Below are 25047 nucleotides of genomic sequence, written 5' to 3'. Positions count from 1 at the left end.
TATTAGGCTAAACAGCATAATTGTTTTCTACTTTTGCTTGTCTTATGTTGTTTTAAGCAAAATTTGGAAGACGGTATTTAAAAAGCTATATAACTAATGAAAGAGACGTGGTGAGTAGTTACTTAAGAGTTTTTACTAAGTTGAATTCCCCTCTACTCTGACTTCCTCCCCCCAAGACTTACACCTAGAAAATGTAAGCTGTTTTCAAAGCCTGATTTGCACCCAAATTTCTGTCTCTTTAAAAATAAAACTGAACACAAAGAAAGTCATATTCCATATTTTGGCTTTTAGAGCAAGTAGCTGCATCTGTGCTGTATCACACAAGGCTACTGCCTCCCTGAATTCCAATGTGTTGACACAACATTGTGCCCGATATCCATTCTATGGGGTATATGTCAAGATTTGGGAATCAGAAGTACAATTTCAAAATTTGCGGATGACACCAAATTGCGGGGTGTAGTTAATACAAGGGAAGAATGCATCAAATGCAAGAGGACATTAATAAACTTGCAAAATGGGTGGGTAATTAGCAAATGAATTTCAATGTAGATAAGTGTGAGGTGGTGCATTTTGGTAGGAAGAATAAGGAGGCCACGTTTTCTTGGATAATAAGAGTCTAAATGGGGTAGAGGAGCAAAGGGATCTAAGGGTACAGATACTCAAATCACTAAAAGTAGCGATGCAGGTTACTAAAGCCATTAAAAAGGCAAATCAAGCACTGGGGTTCATTTCTAGAGGGATAGAAATGAAAAGCAGAAAAATTATGTTAAACCTGTATAGAACCTTGGTTAGACCACACTTGGAGTACTGTGAACAGTTCTGGTCTCCATATTATAAAAAGTATATAGAGACATTGGAGAGGGTGCAAAAAAGATTCACAGGGATGATACCAGAACTTAGAGGATATCTTTATCAGGAAAGGCTGAACAGGCTGGTGCTCTTTTCTCTGGAAAAGAGCAGGTTGAGTGGTGACCTGATGGAAGTCTTCAAGATAAAGAATGAGTTTGATCGGGTAGACGCAGAGAAAATGTTTCCACTTGTGGGAGAGTCCAAAACTAGACGTCATCAATGTAAAATAGTCGCTAATAAATCCAATGGGGAATTCAGGAGAAACTTCTTCACCAAAAGAGTGGTTAGAATGTAGAACGGGCTACCACAAGGAGTTGTGGCAAATAGCATTGATGCATTTAAGGGGAAGCTGGATAAGCACATGAGGGAGAAAGGAATAGAAAGGTATGCTGATAGGGTTAAATGAAGAAGGGTGGGAGGAGGCTCGGGTGAAGCATAAATGCCGGCATAGACCAGTTGGGCCGAATGGCCTGTTTCTGGGATGTAGTTTCAATGTAACTCAATGTAACCAGCCATGACTTATGGTATAAAAACAGAAAATACTGGAAAAGCTCAGCAAGTGAGGCAGCATCTGTAGAGAAAGAAACAGAGTTAATGGCCCCGATATTGTCGGGGAGGCGGGATGGCAGCAGGGGGGCGACTGGGTGCGTGGGTAACCCGCCCAATAAAATCCATCCATTCCCCACGCGATCGTGGGTGAATTGGAGCCACTTAATGTGGCTTCCGGGTTTGCCGTCCGAAAGCTGCACACCCGCATCACAGGCTGTCAGCTGGAGGAGCTCTATTTAAAGGGGCAGTCCTCCAATGGCTGTTCCTGGAGCAAACACCCAAATAACACAATGGAGCAGCCCAGGGGAAAGGCTGCTCCAAGATTCAGTGATGCCTCACTCCAGGTGCTACTGGATGGGATGAGGAGGAGGAGGGATGTTTTTCACCCGGTGGACAGGAGGAAGTGGCCTGCCTCTGCCACCATGAAGGCCTGGCTCGAGGTGGCAGAGGAGGTCACGAGCAGCAGCAGTAACATCTCCCGCACCTGGATCCAGTGCAGGGAGCGCTTCAGTGACCTAACTAGGTCAGCCAAAGTGAGTACACTTACTCATTCTCCTACATTCCATCTTCCACATCATCGCCCCCTACCCCACAACTCATTCTGCACTGCCAAAACTACTCTATCACATCACTCCTCACACCCACTCAAAGCTCATCCTCAACTTACCTGCACTTCCTCACCTCCCCAGTACTCATCCCACCACTACCACTCAACCCAATCCTCATACAATTTCATGGCTCTGTCTCATGCTCAAGCTGTGATGCATCTCTTTCACGGTCAGCTGCACCCAAACCAATGCATTCAGCGGTTGGCCATGTCACCATCACTCACTCATGCCTCTCTACTTTCTCCCCTTAAAGGAGAAGACAGCCCAGAATGCAGGAGAGAGGGTGAGGACCAGAGGGGGGCCGCAACAGGTAGTCGTCCTCACATACGCGGAGCAGGAGGCGCTGGAGCTGAGCCATACCCTCGAGAGCCTGTCCGTTGGGAACGCTGAGACTGGCACCCGACAAATGTCTGGTGGCTGAACTTTAACATTCAGCACACACAATATCAATTGATGTTAACATGCCTTGCCATCATCAGCACCTCAGCATCTGTGATCATGCTTAATATTGCCTTCTGTTCTCTTACAGGGCCTTCAGCAACCACTGTGACAGCGGAGGACGATTCCTCCGAGGACCTATCGGCATCGGAGGGGGCACCGTCACATCTGAGCGAGCCAGCCACCACTGCAGATACACACACCTCTGTGGGTCCCAGTCCGCAGTTAGTTGGGTTGCACATGGTGAGTCACCACACACATGTGAGCACGAGCAGACACTGGTGACAGAGGCAGCTGTGGAGAGTCTGTGTTGGTGGAAGCATTCTTCTCCAGGCTCTGCTCAGCTGGACACGATGCTGAACCCTGGCGGTCATCCATTAAAAGGAGAATGATCGAGGGGCAGCAGCACATTTGCGAGGTACTGGAACAGGTGCCACGCGCACTCTCCACAATCGCGCAGAGGATGGAGGAGTCCAACTCCTGCATGAGTGGAATAGTGGCACAGGTACGGGAGGGAATCTCTGAGATACTGTCACAGGGACGTGAAGGCATCTCTGAAATAGTGTCGTGGGTAAGTGCGGGAACATCTGCGATGGAGGGAAGGCTAACCTCCACGGAGCTTCAAACATGGCCTTCGGATATAGGGTGAACAACATTCTGCCACCATAAACAGGCAGGCAGATACACTAGCACTGGCCTTACAAGGCTTCACACATGTCCTCCAAACTGTCATCCAGCAGAGTGGTAGGAGTGGTGCAGGCCTGGCCCAGGGGAGAGATGATGGCGAAAGGGGATATGGAAGTGGGGACGCCATTCAAAGCATTCCCACGTCTCACCCGTTGTCCCCCCTCTCAACCAGTACCCGCAATGCTGCCTCCTCTCCAGGTGACCGAGTCTGCCACTGCACAGATGCAGGTGGAGCAGTCTGTGGAGGGGCCCTCATTTGCACTGAAATACAGAGGGCGTAGGCCCAAAGCATCTAATCGGTCAGGGCATGAACAAAAGTAACTTGCCCCTACCTCTGCTGCAGCTACAGGGGATGCACCACGTAGAAGTAGTCAAAAGCGAAAAGCAAAGGTTTTGTAAGCACAAAGGGGATGCACAAGGGTGTTTGATGGTTTGTCATGTTTTTTATTTGTATTTGCTTGTTGTTAAACGCAGATTAAATATTATCATTGTCACCACTACTGCCACGTCTTGGCCATTCTTGTCTGGCTTCTGTAATAAGGCCCTTTCATGAGGTTCACCATGAACGCCCACACTTGATGCCACCCATTGGGTCACTCTACAGTGGGTGTATGTGTAGTTGCAGGACTGTTTTGTGCAGGGGATGGGGGGGAGGGGGTGTCGCTGGTGTGACCGCTGCTCTGTCCAGGTGGTGAGGACTGGACTCTTCACACTGTCTGATGTTAGGAGAACTGTTCACACATCAGTGACTCCCTGGCCTCACGAGCAGCCGTTGAGCCGCTGTTCTGCCCATGGGTTGCTCCTCCTCCTCCTCCTCTGCCTCCTCCTCCGCCTCATCCTCCTCCTCCTCCACCTCCGCCTCCTCCTCCTTAATGTGGGTGGCAGATGTGAATGCAGCCTCCTCAAGCGGCACCCCTCTCTGTTGTGCCGTGTTGTGCAGGGCACAACCAGACAACTATAATGCAACCCACTCTATCTGGTGCGTATTGAAGCGCTCCCCCAGAATGATGAAGGCATCTGAAGCGCATCTTGAGCAGCCCTTTGGCATGCTCAATTGTAGACCTAGTAGCGATGCGGCTGTCATTATATCGACACTGTTGCTCAGTGGTGGGTTTCCTCGGAGGTGTCACGACCCACGTGTGCAGGAGGTATCCCTTATCCCCGAGGAGCCAGCCCTTGCGGGTGTTCGGTGCGTGGAAGAGGGGCGGGATGTTGGACTCCCGGAGGATGAAGAAATCATGGCAGCTGCCAGGGTATCTGGCGCACACGTGAAGGAATCTCTTGCAATGGTCACGGATGAGCTGAGTGTTGATGGAGTGATAGCCCTTCCTGTTGATGAACAGCCCTGGCTCGTGTGGAGGTGCTCGTATTGCTGTATGGGTGCAATCGATTACACCCTGCACCCGTGGGAACCAGCCACAGCATGGAATCCCACTGCCCTCTCTGTCTGGCTGAGGTTGTCCATGGGGAAGTTGACGTAGCGCGAGGCCCTGCGAAACAAGCCGTTGATGACCTGCCTTATGTATTTGTGTGCAGAATACTGAGAGACCCCGGCGATGTCCCCGGTGGCACCCTGGAATGATCCAGAGGCGAAGAAGTTGAGGGCAGTGGTGACTTCGACAGTGACAGGTAAGGAGATGCTGCTCAGCGTGAAGGAGGCTGTAGATGTCCACGACTACCTGGCGACTGACTCTGAGCCTCCGTATGCACTGCTCCTCAGAGAGGTCCAGGAAGCTGAGCCTCGTTCTGTAGACCCTGTTGCAAGGGTAGTGCCTCCTGCGATGTTGCTCTCTCTGTTGTTGCCCTCCATGCTCTTGTGCAGGTGCCTGTGGCGCAGCACTGTGTTGTGGAGCTCCAGGTGGCGGAGGTGGACGGTGTGCCTGGCGAGGCTGGTGATGTTGCTCGTCCTCAGATGAAGTGGTGAATGCAGCCATGGCACCCCCTATCCTGATGGTGTGAGTTTGAGGGGGTCCGCAAAGTAGGTAAATATGTTTGAACAGAAGAGTTTTGGGTGGAAAGTAAGAATTTTGAGTGAAAACACAAAGGTCTTGCAGCCCAAACTTTGCCTGAAGTGACAGAGTGCCCTGCTGCAATAAATGGCATTTTCTCCCCACCTGTCAAATAATCATTTGCATCTCCCACTGGCTGCTGGCTGAAACGCGTCTGCTAGAACAGGGAGTGTTTCCCACAGCACGGGAAACACGCTGAGGATCCTTCAAAATTGCACCCCCACCAAATGTCCACTCAATATAAATTGCACCCCTGCCAAAATGTCAACTGAATATATTTAGGAAGGAGCTAGATAGATTTCTAGACATTGAATCGGGGACAGGGATTCAATAAAACAACAGTAATGAAGAAAATAATAGCACTATAGAGTGACAAATCCCCAGGACCAGATGGTTTCCATCCCAGGGTTTTAAAGGAAGTAGGTGAGCACATTGCAGATGCCCTAACTATAATCTTTCAAAGTTCTCTAGATTCAGGAACTGTCCCTCTAGATTGGAAAATTGCACATGTCACTCCGCTTATTAAGAAAGGAGAGAGAGGGAAACCAGGGAATTATAGGCCAGTTAGCCTAACATCTGTTGTGGGGAAAATGCTGGAGTCTATAATTAAGGATACGGTGACTGAACACCTCGAGAATTTTCAGTTATTCAGAGAGAGCCAGTATGGATTTGTGAAAGGTAGGTCGTGCCTGACAAACCTGATTGCATTTTTTGAAGAGGTGACTAAAGTAGTGGACAGGGGAATGTCAATGGATGTTATTTATATGGACTTCCAGAAGGCATTTGATAAGGTCCCACATAAGAGACTGTTAGCTAAGATAGAAGCCCATGGAATCGAGGGAAAAGTACGGACTTGGTTAGGAAGCTGGCTGAGCGAAAGGCAACAGAGAGTAGGGACAATGGGTATGTACTCACATTGGCAGGATGTGACTAGTGGAGTCCCGCAGGGATCTGTCTTGGGGCCTCAATTATTCACAATATTTATTAACGACTTAGATGAAGGCATAGAAAGTCTCATATCTAAGTTTGCCGATGACACAAAGATTGGTGGCATTGTAAGCAGTGTAGATGAAAACATAAAATTACAAAGGGATATTGATAGATTAGGTGAATGGGCAAAACTGTGGCAAATGGAATTCAATGCAGGCAAATGTGAGATCATCCACTTTGGATCAAAAAAGAATAGAACAGGGTACTTTCTAAATGGTAAAAAGTTAAAAACAGTGGATGTCCAAAGGGACTTAGGGGTTCAGGTACATAGATCATTAAAGTGTCATGAACAGGTGCAGAAAATAATCAATAAGGTCTAATGGAATGCTGGCCTTTATATCTAGAGGACTAGAGTACAAGGGGGCAGAAGTTATGCTGCAGCTATACAAAACCCTAGTTAGACCGCACCTGGAGTACTGTGAGCAGTTCTGGGCACTGCACCTTCGGAAGGACATATTGGCTTTGGAGGGAGTGCAGCGTAGGTTTATTAGAATGATACCCGGACTTCAAGGGTTAAGTTACGAGGAGAGATTACACAAATTGGGGTTGTATTCTCTGGAGTTTAGAAGGTTAAGGGGTGATCTGATCGAAGTTTATAAGATATTAAGGGGAACAGATAGGGTAGATAGAGAGAAACTATTTCCGCTGGTTGGGGATTCTAGGAGTAGAGGGCACAGTCTAAAAATTAGAGCCAGACCTTTCAGGAGTGAGTTTAAAAAACATTTCTACACACAAAGGGTGGTAGAAGTTTGGAACGCTCTTCCGCAAATGGCAATTGATGCTAGCTCAATTGCTAAATTTAAATCTGAGTTAGATAGCTTTTTGGCAACCAAAGGTATTAAGGGATATGGGCCAACGGCAGGTATATGGAGTTAGACCACAGATCAGCCATGATCTTATCAAATGGCGGAGCAAGCTCAAGGGGCTGAATGGCCTACTCCTATTCCTGTATTCCTATGTTCCTACGAAAGGCATCAAGAGGTATAGGGAGAGTGTGGGAATATGGTATTGAGATAGAGGATCAGCTATGATCATATTGAATGGCGGAGCAGGCTCGAAGGGCCGAATAGCCTACTCCTGCTCCTATTTTCTATGTTTCTATGTTTCAATGACGTCTCTCAAGTACCTCAACTATCTGACAAACTATGTAAATCACCATCCCGCCGGCTTTAATTGCCGGTGGGAGTCCTGCATTCGGGAGGTGCGCGTGCACTGAATGCGTCACTGGGGAACCCGGAAGTCAGCCGGGCTCTGAACCCGCTCCAGATTTATTTGATTTAAGGAGCCCCACTGCCCCCAACGCACACGCTCCGCCATCCAAAAATCGGCACCAATGTTTCAAGTCGAAGACCTTTCGTCAGAAGTGGAAGATGTTATGCAAGTACAGAGCCAGAGAAAGGCGGGGAGGGGGAGGGACGGGAGTGGAGGGAAGAACAAAAAGGAAGGCCTGTGATTGGGTAGATGGCATGACTCACGACATGACAAAAGAGATGATGGTGCAATGCAAGGAGGGTGGTAATGGGACAAGTTAAGAAACAAAAGAAAGGTCTACAGTAGCTGTGAATGGCAACAGCAGAAGTATTATCGTAAATGCAGAAGCATTACTACCAAAGGAAGATGGTAGTGGCTGTTGGAGGCCAATTATCTCAGCCCCAGGACATTGCTGCAGGAGTTCCTCAAGGCAGTGTCCTTGGCCCAACCATCTTCTGCTGCTTCATCAATGACCTTCCCTCCATCATAAGGTTAGAAATGGGGATGTTCGCTGATGATTGCACAGTGTTCAGTTCCATTCGCAACCCCTCAGATAATGAAGCAGTCCATGCCCGCATGCAGCAAGACCTGGACAACATCCAGGCTTGCACTCATAAGTGGCAAGTAACATTCACACCAGATAAGTGCCAGGCAATGACCATCTCCAACTAGAGAGAGTCTAACCACGTCCCCTTGACATTCAACGGCATTGCCATTGCCGAATCCCCCACCAAAAACATTCTGGGGGTTACCATTGACCAGAAACTTAACTGGACCAGCCACATAAATACTATGGCTACAAGGACAGGTCAGAGGCTGGGTATTCTGTGGCGAGTGACCCCTGTTGACTCCCAAAGCCTTTCCACCATCTACAAGGCATAAGTCAGGAGTGTGATGGAATACTCTCCACTTGCCTGGATGAGTGCAGCTCCAACAACACTCAAGAAGCTCGATACTATCCAGGACAAAGCAGCCCACTTGATTGGCACCCCATCCACCACCCTAAACATTCACTCCCTTCACCACTGTCGCACCATGGCTGCAGTGTGTACCATCCACAGAATGCACTGCAGCTTCTTCGACAACACCTCCCAAACCCGCGACCTCTACCACCTAGAAGCACAAGAGCAGCAGGTACATGGGAACAACACCACCGGCACGTACCCCTCCAGTCACACACCATCCTGACTTGGAAATATATCACCGTTCCTTCATCGTCGCTGGGTCAAAATCCTGGAACTCCTTTCCTAACAGTACTGTGGGAGAACCTTCACCACACGGACTGCAGTGGTTCAAGAAGGTGGCTCACCACCACCTTCTCAAGGGCAATTAGGGATGGGCAATAAATGCTGGTCTCGCCAGCAACGCCCACATCCCATGAACGAATAAAAAAAAAAATTGCTGTCTGGTAAAATGGGAGCATTGATCATGATCTGAAGTTATTGAAATCATCGTTGAGTCCGGACGGTTGAAAAGTGCCTAAACGAAAGATGATGTACTGTTCCTCGAGCTTACGTTGAGCTTCATTGGAACAGTATAAGAGGCCGAGGACAGAGCGGTCAATGTGGGAGTGGGACGGGGAATTAAAATGGCAAGCTCCCGGCAGGTAAGGATCACGCTTGCGGACAGAATGGAGGTGTTCAGCAAAGCGATTACCCAATCTGTGTTTGGTCTCCCCAATGTAGAGGAATGGTCATCTTATGAGGAGAGATATTCATCATGTTGCATGTCTAACTAGCAGATATCCTTCATTTTTAATACCTGCAGTAAGCATTCACCTGGAAAAACATGAATTCTAATGATTATTTGTATTGCTTTTCTAGTCCTAAGAAGATCAGTTGAAGTACTTTGGGGTAATATTATTGTACTACAATTATGCCACTTATTTCAGGGTATGCTAGTAAATTAACAGCAACCATAACTATCAAAATTACTCCATTTCATCCCCGTGCGATTAGGTACAGCTTAATAAGTCAATTTAACTAACACTAATTAGAGCTAATTATTGGGACAAATCTCAATAAGATATTGTGGGATTCCATTTATAAAATGGGTAATTGTAATGCTTTTTATTTTAAAGTATGAAAGTGATGGAGGTGCTCTCTGATTTTGATGTGTGTCACAGTGCAGGGACTGTACGTGGTTGCTGTGATGGAAGCTGGTTGTGACTTTTATGCTGTGAGGACATTGGCTGTAGTCGAGGTGGGCCTAAAACATCTGGATGGATTTTAAATGTTTATTATGTCAGCATTTTTGGAGGCAACAGAATTTGCTGTTTCAATCAGGAAATTAGTCCTGGTATTGTAGCCCACTGCATGACAGTAAAAATCACTTGAACAAGTGGTACGATACTACTTCTGAGTATTAATCACTCATATTATTTTGACATCATCAACAACTTGACAGATGCTTTTGTCAGATGTTCTCCACTGCAGATGACCTGAGGGAAGGCAAGGCACTTGGTCACAAAAAATGGAGAATTTGAGGATAAATCCCATCAAAGGTCAGAAATGGGGATGTTCGCTGATGATTGTATAGTGTTCAGTTCCATTCGCAACCCCTCAGATAATGAAGCAGTCTGTGCTCGCATGCAGCAAGATCTGGACAACATCCAGGCTTGTGCTGATAAGTGGCAAGTAACATTCGCGCCAAACAAGTGCCAGGCAATGACCATCTCCAACAAGAGAGAGTCTAACCACCTCCCCTTGACATTCAAAGCCATTATCATTGCCGAATCCCCCACTATCAACATCCTGGGGGTCACCATTGACCGGAAACTTAACTAGACCAGCCACATGAATATTGTGGCTACAAGAGCAGGTCAGAGGCTGGGTATTCTGCGGCGAGTGACTCACCTCCTGACTCCACAAAGCCTTTCCACCATCTACAAGGCACAAGTCAGGAGTGTGATGGAATACTCTCCACTTGCCTGGATGAGTGCAGCTCCAACAACACTTAAGAAGCTCAACACCATCCAGGACAAAATAGCTCGCTTGATTGGCACACCATCCACCATCCTAAACATTCACTCCCTTCACTATCGGCGCACCGTGGCTGCAGTGTGTATCATCTACAGGATGTACTGCAGCAACTCGCCAAGGCTTCTTCGACAACACCTCCCAAATCCGCGACCTCTACCACCTGGAAGGACAAGGGCAGCAGGCACATGGGAACAACACCACCTGCACGTTCCCCTCCAAGTCATACACCATCTCAACTTGGAAATATATCGCCGTTCCTTCATCGTCGTTGGGTCAAAATCCTGGAACTCCCTACCTAACAGCACTGTGAGCGAACCTTCACCACACGGACTGCAGCGGTTCAAGAAGGCAGCTTACCATCACCTTCTCAAGGGCAATTAGGGATGGGCAATAAATACTGGCCTTGCCAGCGACGCCCACATCCCATGAACGAATAAAAAAAAAGCCTCCTAGCAAGTGACAGCGATGATGAGCATTCCCCCTCCATGCTATCTCAGTTGTACAGTATGCAATGACATGACAAAGAGGGGACAAATAACTAAAAATGTAGAAAACATTTATTAAAATTATAAAGTGTGTTTGGAAATATTACCCACAAGCACAGAATGATTGTTCAATGTCAGTGATGGTGACCGACAGCCAAGAAATAATGTAAGTGCTCATTGCAATTTGGATCAACTCCATAATTGTACCTGCCACTAATATTAGGTATTGTGTTCTTTTGGCATATTCTTCTCAATACCATGATATTGGTATAAGTCCATTTGTATTACTTCCAACATTATTGGAACATTTGCCAATGTATGCCTTTCTATTTCTCCACCAGGTGCAGTTGCTTGGCATTTGAGACATGTCATTACTAAGCCCCTGTTCCATATTTCTTAGCTGTTTTTCATGTGGAAACATTTTTCTGCGGGTGTATGATGCAACATCAAATAAAGCTTTGCAACAAAGAGACCAAAAACAAAAATTTAGATTGCACACCTGTGACACAAATCTATCATCTTGCTCTTAGTGTTTTGCTACTCTAACAGGGTAGTAGCTTTGATACTGGACTAGCAATCCAGAGATCTTTATTTCAAAATCCTGCTATGAAATTTAATTCAATAAATCTGGAAAATTTGTGGGCTATGACTAGAAAAACTGCTAGATTATCATAAAAACATAATTGGTTCACTAATGTCCCACAGGGTACCTGTTGCCCTTACCTGGTCTGGCCTACATGTGACTTATGAATTGCACAGAATCTGAAGTGGCCTAGCAAGCCAGTTCATTGTAAAGAAACCACAAGTACTGCAGTGGTTCAAGGAGAAGGCACCACCCCCTCAGTGCAACTAGGGAAGGGAAATAAATGCAGTGCCATCAACATCCTTTAGCAGCCAGTTTATGAATGAAGGTGGCCATTTTGTTATGTATTTTAACACAGGCATCAGAAATTTGTCCCAATAACAACAGTGATCTGTTACAAAACAAAAATTCACATTTCTTGACATTAAAAAATGATCTGGCATTATGGCATTGCCCAGTAATCACTGAATAATCATTTTAAGCAATGTGAAAACCAACAGAGATTAAATTACATATAATTCCAAAATTGTAAAACTGTTTTTGGATCTAAATATTTCTATTTGAAAATTTAGGATTTCCAATTTTCAACCAAACTTTTGAATTGCAAAAATTCTCCAACCATGGAATACCACTGACCCTGGTTATAAATTACCGTTAAATGTTTAATAAGGTTGTATTAAGCTTCACCATTTAAGTTTCTATACAATGAGTAATAATTGAGTGCTACAAGAAGAGTGAACTCAGCATTTTAAAAGCAAACAGCAAAAAAGAATGATTATTTAGTCAGTTGAAGCTGTGTGACATGCTTAACTGCAAACATGTAGAATTCAGTGCAAGTCTAAGAAATCTTACAGAATTTAATTTCTGCCAGTTTTACAATGGGAGATTATTCATTTTATAATAAAAATGATTTTCTCTGTGTGTGAAGGACCCTTAACTACAAAGTCACAAGTGAGTTCTGTCATGGATTTGAATGAAATAGCCCTCTCCCTACCCCACGCGAGTGCATTCTGGAATTTTTAATTGATGAATTTGCTATATTCTTTGAATCATTTGTTGGGCATGCCATGTTGCAATAAATTATCCCTTATATTTTCTCAATCATATGATATCACACTAGTGTACAGGTGAGACTACAAAATGCAGCTGTTTTGTTCTCCAGCACAGTAATCAGTCTTTAGTCACATGCACTTCACTAATGACTCTTGGATGCTGCAATTTTTGAGTTTAATTTATTAGCATTTCTGACATTTCTCATTAATATCATACAAAGTGATGTTTGAGTCACAAGGGTACATGGGTAGACATAAAGGAGAAAGAATTTTTAAAACAATGTTATCATGCAAAAATGGCATAGGACAAAAATTATGACATGAAAATCATCTAACATCTTATACTAATTAAGCTATGACCAGACCTCCAAAGGAAAACCAAAAACAATTTTTGAAAGTAACCCAAATATGTCATAATGGGCAATTACTTGTGTGCACAAATAACCTCACAGTAAAATTCCCAAAGGAATGGGAAAAAGAACCATTGACCTTTGCATTGGGTAACACCAGGTAGACTTTGGAGATAATGCACAAAGAGGCTTTATTGTATAGGACAAATGACATGACATGTACTTGCTGAAGTACTGACAGATTCTCTAATTCTTTGTAAATTCTCATAATCTGGGTGGTCATTTGCTTTGGACAGCCAACAGTGGCTCTTTTTATACTAAAAGTGATCATTCAGAGCTGCTTTGAATTAATTTTAATAGAATTTTGTGGGTTTATTTAGAAGCATTCTGACATCTCTCATTAATATCATATAAAGCCACATCTGAGATCCCCTTCCACAGGGTACACGAACAGGTATACAAGAGAAATAATTTCTAAAACAAAATTATCATGTAAAAATGGCAAAGGAGAAAAATTATGGCATGATAATCATCTTACAAAAACATGGATAAATTGCTGTCTATCCACAATGGAAACTCCATAGGGCCGATTACCCAGGCCCTGGTGCCCCAGGAGCACTTGTAGAAGAAACACATGTGAATTGGAAATGTAGCTGGAGTCTGCACACCATGGCCTCTGCTCTAATAGTGCTCCCCACAAACTGCCTGTCATCAATGCTGAGGTTCCCCATTGCACTTCATGGATTCAGGAGTTTTGTCACGTTCACAACATCATAGGAAGTTACACCCCAATTTTCCAGTGCAGTGCCAGTCGGAGGTTGTGGGCAAGCTGCACCCATAAAAAAGGAGGGGATGGCAAGAATGGGCCAGCAGCAGCCCAGAAGATTTATGTGGAGCCAAGAGGAGCATGGATGCTCCTCCTTGTCCCACAAAATTTTGAAAAAAAACTAGTTTTTCCTGAGTGGCCTCCAGCAGTCCATTTAAGGACCACTGGTTAGGCCACTCAATGCCCAGTACAACTGGGACTAGCATGCACAGCACATGGTCCACCCATTTGTACATTAAAATTGCAATCGGAGTCCTACAACTGGCGTAAGACCCCAATTTGTATATTTAAACAGCCTTCCACCTGCTTTGATCGGGAGTGCTGGGCACCCATTTAAAGGCCTGCCTGAAAATTGAATCAGATGGGCAAATGGGTGTACAAGGTCCCCAGCAGATTTTCCTCTGCCGTCACCCATTTTTCAGGTGAGAAACGTGCAGTTGGCAGATGAAAATCCATCCCCTCCCCCCCAGTTAACATCGCTGTATGGGTCTGCAAGCTCCAACAGAGAGTTGCCCTTACATGAATCATAAGGGCTACCACTCAATCAGTGTGCAGGTAGTGTGTAATCACTGGCACAAAATAATACAGGTGAATGCCAGGTTTTCTGGAAGCTTACCTGATGCTTTTATCCTTCACCAGTCCAACATTCCACCACTGTTTCATTAAGGATAGGGATCCAATGGCTGGGGACTAGAGGATTTTTATTAGGTAAGGGTATCAAGTGATATGGATCAAAGGCAGGTAAATGGAATTGAGGTACAGATCGATCATGATCTAATTGAATGGTGGAACAGGCTCGAGGGGCTGAATGGCCTACTCCTGTTCCTATGGATGCTGTGGCTCGTGACTACCGTGTTCACCATCTATTGCAGTGTAGCAGAGGTACAACGATGCATATGCTTCCACCAGAGTCACCATTAAGAACATTATCAGCAGAGGTTCAACTATCTGGATTGTTCAGGAGGCATCCTGCAGTACAATCTCACAAAGATCTCCAGGATCATCATGGTCTGCTGTGTCCTCCATAACCTGGCTACTGATAAGGGCATCCACCTGACCATTTCAGCCTTTGTACCTTAATATTAAGCAAATTTTTAAATAAATTTTATCTGATAGAACAGAACATAATGCGTCTGAAATTCCACATGGCCATTTCTCCAATGTTGCGCTGCTGAGTCAGAACTTCCACTCAGCGAACCACTCTAGTGCTGATCCAGCCGTAAATTATGGTGCCAGCTCATTTAAGCATCCATTGGTGTTGTCTGAGCGCAACTCTTATGCAGCATGGAATACTGTGCTGGGGGTGGGGTGGGAATTGTCAATGGCAGCCTTTAAAAAAAGGCTAGAATGGCTGAAGATATGCATCAGCAGGCTACCGAGCAGCAGCTAAGTATTAAATGGTTTGACTGACTGAGTAGACTTTCAGGTAGCTGTACTGGATGACTCTTATGAGATTTTGTGGCATTTTTAAAGGTTGTTTTCAAGTGGAGGAACAGGAAGAGGCATTCACAGAATGGAGCAGGGCAATGAAAGGAGGCGGAAAAGAAGAGCTCCAACTTTTAATGAGTTTGACCTACAGAATCCTGGATGAAATACAGCAAAGGAGAAAAAGACGGCTGCGTGCCCCTGGGAAAAAAATCTCAAGAAAGTGTCTCATGTGCCATGTGGATGGAGGTGGCAGTGGCATTGAGTGCTGCCTCTCTTACTCCCAGAACTGCAGACCTGTGTGAGAAAAAGCTCAATGAGCTGACCAGAGTAGACAAGGTAACATACTGATCACTCTCTGTTTTCTTCCTTGGGTACCATGGCACTAACAAACTATCACCCTCTAAAATTAATAGTTGCAAAATTAACCTTTCATATTACACTGTGCTTAAGGGGTTCACTTACTCTGTATCTTACAATTTGTATTTTCATCTTCTCTAACAGGAATTACTTGCATGCAGAAGCTTTAAACCCATTCTTTCCACTTTAAGAGGGAGATACCAGTTGATCTATTACATCAGTTGTCTGACTTTAAGTGGGAGAAATCCTTCAAATGCTATCTTTCACTTAAAGCCCTCAATATTGTCGCAGGACAATTTTTCACAAAAGCCTGTGAAAGGCAGGGGATCGGAGGGGGTATCCCCAACATCCACACAGAGCAGGCCATTGAGTTCAAGCAGTGGGAGACGGCAAGATTGGTGGGACAGTGCAGGCTTCAGCTTCGTGGATGCAGATCTGGACAGTCAGCGTGGCATCCCCGTGAAGCAGCACAGAGCCAGAAGCTTCCACCCCGTTCTCTACCTCCTTAATCTCAAGGGGGTATTACTCACCCACTCTTAGCTTATGCCCTCCTTTCCTACAAATCCATCAAGTCAATGAGGGACAGAGGATGCTGCTGAGGAAGAAGGTGATGAGGATCAGGCCAAAAAGGGGTCACTGAAGTCCCACCCCGTGTTTCTCTGTCACATCCCCCTCGGTTACCCCCTGCATCACTTGCTTTATCGTTCCCACACACCAGCTCAGATACTGCCACTGGGCTGTAATGAGATAATATAAGTAAGTGGACGGGGGAATGTCAATGGATGTTATTTATATGGACTTCCAGAAGGCATTTGATAAGGTCCCACATAAGAGACTGTTAGCTAAGGTAAAAGCCCATGGAATCGAGGGAAAAGTACGGACTTGGTTAGGAAGCTGGCTGAGCGAAAGGCAACAGAGAGTAGGGATAATGGGTATGCACTCACATTGGCAGGAAGTGACTAGTGGAGTCCTGCAGGGATCTATCTTGGGGCCTCAATTATTCACAATATTTATTAACGACTTAGATGAAGGCATAGAAAGTCTCATATCTAAGTTTGCCGATGACACAAAGATTGGTGGCATTGTAAGCAGTGTAGATGAAAACATAAAATTACAAAGGGATATTGATAGATTAGGTGAATGGTGGGACAGTGCAGGCTTCAGCTTCGTGGATGCAGATCTGGACAGTCAGCGTGGCATCCCCGTGAAGCAGCACAGAGCCAGAAGCTTCCACCCCGTTCTCTACCTCCTTAATCTCAAGGGGGTATTACTCACCCACTCTTAGCTTATGCCCTCCTTTCCTACAAATCCATCAAGTCAATGTGGCAATGTGGCAAATGGAATTCAATGTAAACAAATGTGACGTCATCCACTTTAGACCAAAAAAGGATAGAACAGGGTTCTTTCTAAATGGTAAAGAGTTAAAAACAGTGGATGTCCAAAGGGACTTAGGGGTTCAGGTACACAGATCATTGAAGTGTCATGAACAGGTGCAGAAAATAATCAATAAGGCTAATGGAATGCTGGCCTTTATATCTGGAGGACCAGAGTACAAGAGGGCAGAAGTTATGCTGCAGCTATACAAAACCTTGGTTAGACCGCACCTGGAGTACTGTGAGCAGTTCTGGGCGCCGCACCTTCGGAAGGACATATTGGCCTAGGAGGGAATGCAGCGTAGGTTTACTAAAATGATACCCGGACTTCAAGGGTTAACTCTAGAGATTATACAAATTGGAGTTGTATTCTCTGGAGTTTAGAAGGTTAAGGGGTGATCTGATCAAAGTTTATAGGATATTACGGGGAACAGATAGGGTGGATAGAGAGAAACTATTTCCACTGGTTGGGGATTCTCATACTAGGGGGCACAGTCTAAAAATTAGAGCCAGACCTTTCAGGAGTAAGATTAGAAAACACTTCTACACACAAAGGGTGGTAGAAGTTTGGAACTCTCTTCTGCAAACGGAAATTGATGCTAGCTCAATTGCTCATTTTAAATTGGAGATAGGTAGCTTTTTGCCAGCCAAAGGTATTAAGGGATATGGGCCAAAGGCAGGTATATGGAGCTAGATCACAGATCAGCCATGATCTTATCAAATGGCGGAGCGGGCTTGAGGGGCTGAATGGCCTACTCCTGTTCCAATGTTCCTGTGTAAGGATGTTGCACAGGTGATACTCAGAGAACTAGGGAACCAGAGAACTGGGGAGTAGATGAGGATGTGTTACCATCCTAGCGCAGGCAGAGGAAAAGGCTGCCCACGACTTCAATATCATGGGATCAACAATTCAAAGAAAACTGTTTCGGGAACATTACACCTACATGCAGGCTTTGAAGTCAGTGTCCAAGGATATGCTGCAACTGACCCTTTGGAATCTACAGAGGGATCTTTGTTAAGTCGTCATAAATTAATGTTGGTGTTATTGGGATGCAAATCACAGGTTCTTGGCACTCCAACTCCTACTCATTAGCATTTATTTTAATGATCTCCTGGAAGTATCAGCATGCACACTTGAGCTTTGCGCAGTGGCAGTATCGTAGCCGATGAGGTTTACCTCGGCCTTTTGGCTAAGATCAAGTGTGTTCCTTTTCGGGCTTATTTGGATCTGAGCGGACTGGAACGCTGGCCGCGACCTCGTGCGCTCGCAAAGTGCGGACTTTGCTGTGATTGGTCGTTTGTGTGCTGGCTCCGCCCCTAAATTTGCATAAGGACCACATTAACACTGCAATGGCAGGGAAGGGCACCCGGGCAGTTGGCCATGGTGTGCCAAACACCGTCAGGGTGACGGTAACGACAGTCGAATGTGTTTCGCCGGTGGATCGGGAGCTTTTCGTCAAACGCGTTTTGCTCGACTGCTGTGGATTCAAAGCGACGGACATCTTCTGCCTCCAGGATTTCCCTCGAAGCGGACATTTTGACGTCACCTTCAAGACCGTCGCTGGATGCCAGAAGCTTCTTCAAGTCTTCAAGGAGAAGGGGAGCGTCGGACTGCTGGCCATGCTCGCTGCGGAGCCGCTTTTCACCCTCCCAATGCAGAGGAATCGCAAGCTGATTGTACACATGTACAACCCACACGTCCCGGTCGCCGATGTGCTGACGTTCCTCGCCAGATACGTCGACGGGGCGCAGAACAGCGTCGACGTCACCGACCAGTTTGGGATCTGGACCAGCAAGAGGGAGGTCACGGCAACGTTGAGACTGGACGCCCACGGCAACATCGTCCACCCTCCCTCCAGCTTCGCCATCGGAGGAAGTCGAGGATACATCACGTACGTGGGGCAGCCCAGAGTCTGTCGCACCTGCGGCAAATCCGGCCATTTGGCGAACACCTGCACTGCAACCGTCTGCAAGAACTGCAAGCAGGAAGGACACCAGACTAAGGACTGCAAGGAGAGCAAGCGCTGCAACCTGTGCGGGCTGGAAGGCCATCTCTACAGGGTCTGCCCCGAACGCAACCTCAGCTACGCCCAGGCGGCCAAGAACAACACAGCGGAGGAGGAGGGGGCAACAAGCAAGGATGCCCCAAAGAAGGCCAAGAGTCAGCGCCCGGCCGCGACCTCCTCCAAAAAGCCCCTAGCCCAGGAAAACAATGAACGAGGAAAGGGTCAAGCCGAAAACTGCCAGACCCCGACACCCAGCTCCGAGCCTCCCCAACAGACGACAGAGTCCATGGACGAGGAGGCAGCAGAGGGAGGATGGCAGCTGGTGGTCAATAAAACCAAAAAGAAGAAGCCAGAGAAAAGGAAACAAGCCCCTGCCGACACTACACCAGGGGCCAAAAGAGCACTCGAGTCGCAGTCGGACTGCAACGACTACCCCGAGTCTGACGAGGAGGGACGACAGGAGCGAAGTGGTCAGCCGTCCCACCGAAAGCGGCAAAATACCCAAGGTGACCCCGATGCGATCGGCAGCCCCCATCTCCAGAACACTGGGAGCGACAACGCCTCCAGTGCCCTCCAGCTCCGGGAAGCCGGCAGCATCGTAGAGCCCAGCGCACACCAGCTCCGGGACACCGGGAGCAGCACCGCAGAGAGCGAAGACCAGCTCCGGGAAACCGGGAGAAGCGACAACGAGGAGCCCCAACCGATCGAGGATCGCACGGACTCTTCACCCGACACCAGGCCGCCGATGTCACCCCGGCGGAACGACGACCCCCTCTCTGAGGCAGAACAGAACTCGTACCTCAGCTCAGGGATCGTGGAACACTTTACACAGATCACCTATATGCAGAAACACGGCCAAGAGCTGGAAACAGCAAACGGACTGACGGGTGAGACTTTAAACAGTTGTTAAAATGGGTCTGAAAGTCGCATCCATTAACGTGCGTCGCGTTAAAAGCACTACGCGATGTGTGTCGACCTTGGACTACCTGGCCAAGGTCAAGAGCGACCTGCTGTTCTTACAGGAGTGCGGCCTGCCGCATCTCAGCAATTACAGGCAATGGTCGCAGCGCTGGGCCCACGGGCCGTCTATCTGGTCGGGAGGCAACGATAACCGTGCCTCCGGCCTGGGGATTCTGCTGCGGGGGGGCAACTTCACCATCACCGAAGTAAAGGAGGTGGTGGGGGGCCGTCTCCTCGTAGCAGACGTAATGTACAAAAACGCTCCGCTCCGGCTGATCAACGTGTACGCCCCGGCTCTGAAGGACGAGCGGCTGGCCGTCTTCCAGCAGCTCCCACTGCTGCTGGCGACGTCCAAGCCGGTCATTCTCGGCGGTGACTTCAACTGCATCATCGATGCGGCTGGACGATCCGGCAGAGCCGACAGCAAACTGGACGCCACGTCCAAACTCCTGATGGAAGCGGTGAAAGACGCCAAGCTGTGCGACGTCTTCAGCAACCCTGCAGACGGAGCGGCGCGTCAATACACCTGGTCCAGACCAGACGGGTCCGTCCGTTCCAGGATAGACTTCCTGTTTGTATCCCCGAAGCTCAAGGTCAGATCCACCAAGGTCACACCGGTGTTCTTCTCTGACCACTGCCTCCTCCTGGCCGACTGTCACCTACAGGACGATCAGAGAGTGGGCAGGGGGACATGGAAGCTGAACGTGAAACTGTTGACCCCGGGAAACATTGAGGAACTGACGAGGGATTACAAAGGTTGGAGAACCGTAAAGCCCCTCTTTGATTCCCCAGTGCACTGGTGGGAAGCCATCAAGGCGAACATCAAGAGGTTCTTCATCCTCAAAGGTGTTCAGAAGGCGAGAGAGAGGCAGAGGGAAACGTCCCGACTCCAGAAAAGCATGCAGAATCTTCTCCTGCTGCAGTCGATGGGGATCGATGTCGGGGAGGAACTCAGAGAGGTGAAGGACCAGCAAGCCTCGCTCTTTGCCTCCGAGGCCTCCAAGATCATCTTCCGGTCCAGAGTCCGCTCCGTGGAGCAGGACGAGACTTGCTCGCGCTTCTTCTTCCAAAAGGTGCACAGAGAGAGCTCTGTGATCAGCAGCCTGAAGGAAGAGAACGGCTCGGTCACGTCCTCGCAGCCCGACATACTGAGGATCTGCAAATCCTTTTATGCCGGACTGTACGACGCGAAGCCCACAGACAGCGCGGCCTCCCACTCCTTCTTGTCGTCTATCACGGAGGTTCTAGACGACAGCAAGCGGGAGAGTCTGGATCACCCACTAACTCTGGACGAACTGACAAAGGCCGTCCGATCCTTCGAGAAGAGTAAGACTCCCGGAAGCGACGGCTTACCGATGGAGTTGTACTCGGCTCTGTGGGACTGGATAGGCCCAGACCTGCTGGAAGTGTACGGGGGTATGCTTCTGGCAGGCAGCATGTCAGACTCCATGAGGAAAGGCATCATCACCCTCATCTACAAACGGAAGGGGGAGAGGGAAGAAATCAAAAATTGGCGACCCATCTCACTACTTAACGTGGACTACAAAATTCTGTCCAAGGTCATCGCCAATCGGGTCAAGTCAGCCCTGGAGGTGGTGATCCACCCCGATCAGACCTGCACCGTACCCGGCAGGAAGATCTCTGATAGCCTGGCGCTACTCAGGGATACGATTGCCTACGTACAGGACAGGGGGGTGAACACCTGCCTGATCAGCCTGGACCAGGAGAAGGCCTTTGACAGAATATCCCACACGTACATGATGGACGTGCTCTCCAAAATGGGGTTTGGGGAGGGAATCCGCAATTGGATCCAACTGCTCTACACAAACATCAGTAGCGCAGTTTCAATCAACGGGTGGGAATCAGAAAGCTTTCCGATCAAATCTGGAGTCAGGCAGGGCTGTCCTCTCTCCTCCGTCTTGTTCGTGTGTTGCATCGAACCCTTTGCCGAGTCCATCAGGAGGGATGCGGGCATAAGAGGGGTGACGATCCCAGGCAGCGGAGGCACTCAGGTCAAGGCCTCCCTGTACATGGATGACGTCGCCGTCTTTTGCTCGGATCAGCTGTCGGTCCGCAGATTGATGAGCATCTGCGACCGTTTCGAACTGGCCTCGGGGGCCAGGGTAAATCGTAGCAAGAGCGAGGCCATGTTCTTTGGGAACTGGACCGACCGATCCTTTGTCCCCTTCACCGTCAGGTCGGATTACCTGAAGGTGCTGGGGATCTGGTTCGGGGGGGCCGGGGCGTGCACCAAAAACTGGGAGGAGCGTATCTCCAAGGTTAAGCAGAAACTGGGACTGTGGCATCAACGATCCCTCTCGATCGTGGGCAAGAACCTGGTCATCAGGTGCGAGGTGCTCTCGGTGTTGCTGTACGTGGCGCAGGTCTGGCCCATACCTCGCTCCTGCGCCGCGACAGTCACCCGAGCCATCTTCCACTTTGTCTGGAGATCAAAAATGGACCGTGTCCGCAGGGTCACGATGTACAAATCTCCAGAGAAAGGGGGGAAAGGCGTGCCCAACGTGGCCCTCATCCTGATGGCCACTTTTGTATGGGCTGCATCAAGCTGTGCATAGACCCTCAGTACGCAAACACAAAGTGTCACTACGTGCTGAGGTTCTACCTGTCCCCGGTGTTGAGAAGGATGGGCCTGGCCACGCTGCCACGGAACGCTCCGTCCAGTTGGACCGTTCCGCCCCACCTGTCCTTCGTGGAAAGGTTTGTGCAGGAAAACACCTTTGACCACAAGGCGATCAGCAAGTGGTCCGCACGTAACGTCCTCGAGACCCTGCGGGAAAAGGAGATGGTGGATCCTGTCGGTTGGTTCCCCGAGCAGACTGTCAATGTCATTTGGCAGAACGCCTCATCGCCAGAGCTTTCAAACAAGCACCAAGACCTAGCTTGGCTGGTGGTGAGAAGGGCCCTTCCCGTCAGATCCTTCATGCACTCCCGGACTCTCAGCGCCACCGCGCGCTGTCCCAGAGGAGGCTGCGGTGGAGACGAGACCGTCACCCATCTCCTTATGGAATGTGCCTTTGCAAAGAAGGTCTGGAGAGAGATGCAGTGGTATCTGTCCAGGTTCGTCCCGAGCAGTTCCGTAACACAGGTTTCTGTGCTCTACGGGCTGTTCCCGGGGACGCACACTGAGACGGACATCAGCTGCTGCTGGAAGACCATCAACTCGGTGAAAGACGCCCTTTGGTCTGCCCGAAACTTGCTGGTCTTCCAGCACAAGGAGCTGTCCTCGACCGAGTGTTGCAGACTGGCACATTCCAAGGTCCAGGACTACGTGCTGAGGGATGCACTGAGGATGGGTGCGGCCGCTGCAAAGGCCCTGTGGGGAAAGGCAACCGTTTAGAGCCTTCCCGCCATTGTAAACCGAGGGGCTGCAATCAGGGAAAAACCCCCTCGGGCAGAATGTAAAATTCAAATTGCTGTAATGTACCTGTAATGAATCTGAAATGAATCTGTAAGCAATAATCTGTGTTGAGTATGATGCAATGAGACACCCTAGAGTGTCATGAACTGTAATTATGTCCAATGTGTTCATTGAACTGTACTTGACGTAACCTGCAAATTGTATAATCTGTATTGTGTACGTTTGGAAAGTGATATGACAACTGTATTGTATGTACTGCTGCAAATTTTATGAATAAAGTATATTTTTTGAAAAAAAAAATCAGCATGCACACTTCGAGAAGGCCCCATGTCATGGTGGGAACAACAGTGCTGCAATGAAGCGATGGAAACCAATTTCAAATAGGTCCTGTCCAGAAACCACCTCCAAGAATGCTGGTGCACGTACTTCACGCTCCAACCTTGCCAAATATCGTGAGTAAATTCCGGCCCAACACGTGCACTACTTCAGAAAGATTTTTATAAAGCTCATTGCAAATATACTAGAATTTTTATATAACCATGAATATATGATGTAGCAAAGAACTATTCGCCTTGCAGAATAAGGCTAATTAAGGGGAAAAGTTTGAAGCCCATTTTCATAAAATGTCCAATGTCTATTTCTAGATCAGATAGGGAGAAGCACATTATTAAGAAATCCTTTGTCAATTGAAGTCTTGTGACTGTCCCATTTTCCATCTTTCCCATTGAAATCGGATACAGAAACATGCTTTTGAATGTAAAGATTCATTTGGAGCCCTGTGTGTGAACAGCCAAATATTGATGCTTTTTAATATGTCTTGTGTGCTTCAGACCCCTTAGTCAATACATTTTTAATTTTTTTTGATATACTCCAAAAGAAGTCCAGGAAAGGGTCCTTGTAGTTTGAGAACAGTACTAATATTATAACTAAACGTGATGGAAGCTGGCCCTGGAGTCTGCAGTTGTAGTCATTTCCTTGGCAGTAGATGCCAAGCCAGTACTTCTCAACAGCCCTCCTTCTTCTGGGCATATTTTTATAATTGCTAATCATCAGATACAAAGTGCTTACAGGAAGTCATTAATCTTTCATTAAAGTATTCTGCCGTTTCTTATACAAGCACTCATACCTATTCCATTGTAAGCTTTCAGCGTAAGAGATTATTAGTGGCAAGGATAAAGTTGATCAAGTGATAAAGGGAGATAATAAAGTAGTTGTGTTAAAGAGAATGGTGTGGTAAAGGGGAAAAGGACAATTTTGCTCTTAGTGAAGGCTAAATGGAATCCCAGGCAATTATGAAATATTACAGCTAGAAAAGTATGACTGAACCAATGGCTTTGTGCTGACAGATTGACTGAAGAAAAGCTCTTGTTTGCAGTTTAGAGCAGGTGTGGCTAGTCTGAATGGGGTAGAAATGTCCAGCTGGATGGTCCTATCAGCCAGCTGCCCATTGCAATCTACTAGGTAAATACCATCTGCTCACTGACAGGAAGAAGCCACAATTTCCAGGCTACCTGCAAACAACAAATTTACTTTCCATTGTGCTTACCTTTGTATTTCGCATTAACTTGCTTTCTCTACATCACGTAAATGCAAGCTTTTGCCTTCTGTACCGCTTAATTTAGCTTAAATAAAAGCACGTTGAAGATATTTGAATTTAAAATGTTCTAACATCAATATCAATCAAAGACTATGGTGATAAATTTCAGTAAAAACAAAAACAAAAAACCTTGGTAAAATAAGGCACAGCAGAATTTAAAGCTAGTCTAATTTTAAAGTGGCCTTGAGCCAGAACTTCCACTCCTTTTTTGGCAAGGAAATCAGTTGTTCTGGGGACGGGGGGGTGGGGGGGGGGAGGTGCAGAAAATGGGATGGGGGCTCTCTCTCCC

The sequence above is a fragment of the Heptranchias perlo genome, chromosome 3 (genome assembly GCF_035084215.1).
Source record: "Heptranchias perlo isolate sHepPer1 chromosome 3, sHepPer1.hap1, whole genome shotgun sequence".
Lineage (NCBI taxonomy): Eukaryota > Metazoa > Chordata > Chondrichthyes > Hexanchiformes > Hexanchidae > Heptranchias > Heptranchias perlo.
Note: the sequence above shows the minus strand (reverse complement) of the source record.